A 1,688-nucleotide genomic window follows, 5' to 3' on the forward strand; every position below is an offset into this window, starting at 1 on the left:
GGGCTGGGAGAAGCACAAGCTGGAATCAAGATTGCTGGAAGAAATATCAATAACCTCAGATATGCTGATGATACTACCCTTATGGCAGAAAGTGAAGAGGAACTAAAAAGCCTCTTGATGAAAGTGAAAGTGGAAAGTGAAACAGTTGGCTTAAAGCTCAACATTCAGAAAATGAAGATCATGGCATCTGGTCCCATCACTTCATGGCAAATAGATGTGTCAGTCACTCTCCTAATATATTATTTCCAAGACAGATGTTCAGATCCGTCCATCAGGAAGAACGTCTCTGACCAAGAGAAATATAACCATTGGGGCCACATTCGCCCTCTTGGGTTCTCAGACTACCCAGAACTGCAAGCCCCCCTCTTCCTGGTATTTCTGGCCATCTACAACTTCAGCATAGCAGGGAACCTTGGGATGATGGTCATCATCAAAGTTAACCCCAAACTGCACACCCCCATGTACTTTTTTCTCAGCCACCTCTCATTTGTGGATTTCTGCTATTCTTCCATCATTGCTCCCAAGACGCTGGTGAACCTACTTGCAGAAGACAGAGCATTTCATTTTGGGGATGTATGGTGCAGTTCTTTCTCGTTTGCACCTTTGTGGTGACTGAATTAATTCTGTTTGCTGTGATGGCCTATGACGGCTTCGTGGCTATTTGCAACCCTCTGCTCTACACAGTCGTCATGTCCCAGAGACTCTGTGCCATGTTAGTGGTCACGTCATATGCATGGGGAGTAGCTTGCTCCTTGACTCTCATGTGTTCTGCTGTCGAATTATCTTTTCACGGTTTCAACACAATCAATCACTTCTGTGAGCTTTCTTCCTTGATTTCCCTCTCTTATTCTGATTCTTATCTCAGCCAGCTGCTGCTTTTCACTGTTGCCACCTTTAATGAGGTGATCACATTGCTTGTCATTCTCACGTCTTGCGTGTTCATTGTTGTCACCACCTTGAAGACGCAATTAACTGGTGGTCGGCCTTCTCCACCCGCGCCTCCCGCCTGACCGCCATCAGCATCTTCCCCGGCACCATCCTCTTCCTCTACTCTGTGCCCAGCTCCACACTCTCCAGGCACACAGTCAAAGTGGTGTCTGTGTTTTACACGGTGGTCATCCCCATGCTGAATTCCCTGATCTACAGTCTGAGAAATAAGGATGTCAAGGACACAGTCAGCAAACTAATGAAAACAAAATTGTTTTCACATTGAAGGCATGTAACTGCTAAATATTTACTTTGGTTATTAAAGAACACTTTTCTGATTTTGAATGGATTATGTCAAAAATTTACTTAACAAATAACTTTAGATTTGAAAAACAAAAACAACAATGGAAAAAATATGAACTTTAGATCAGGAGACTATACCTGGTTCTGACTAAGTCAGAGAAGATGGATTGACCTGACTCAGTCATTATCTACAAAACCAGTTTAATATTATTTTGTTCATAAAGTGGTATATAGAACAAAAGAATATAGATAATATATCAAACATATTGTACATGTGCTGTAAACTCTAGTTCTGTTATTCCTTTTTTCCTGATGACTAATGAGTAGTCTTAAATAAATGACCAATTTTATACTTTAAATTTAGTGAATAGATTGACAGGGTAAAGATATAGTTTTACTTTCAGGTAACTCCCAAGCCAAGTGGTGTTAGTTAATATCATAATACAGTTGGTGGGAAG

At 41.2% G+C, this 1,688-nt stretch overlaps 1 pseudogene; it reads left to right on the forward strand.

Moving 5' to 3' along the window:
* Positions 1-1,213, forward strand: part of LOC105004653 — a 15,963-nt pseudogene extending 14,750 nt beyond the window's left edge.
* Positions 1,214-1,688: the final 475 nt, after the last annotated feature.

Source organism: Bison bison, unplaced genomic scaffold, assembly GCF_000754665.1.
Source record: "Bison bison bison isolate TAMUID 2011002044 unplaced genomic scaffold, Bison_UMD1.0 scf7180017864481, whole genome shotgun sequence".
NCBI lineage: Eukaryota > Metazoa > Chordata > Mammalia > Artiodactyla > Bovidae > Bison > Bison bison.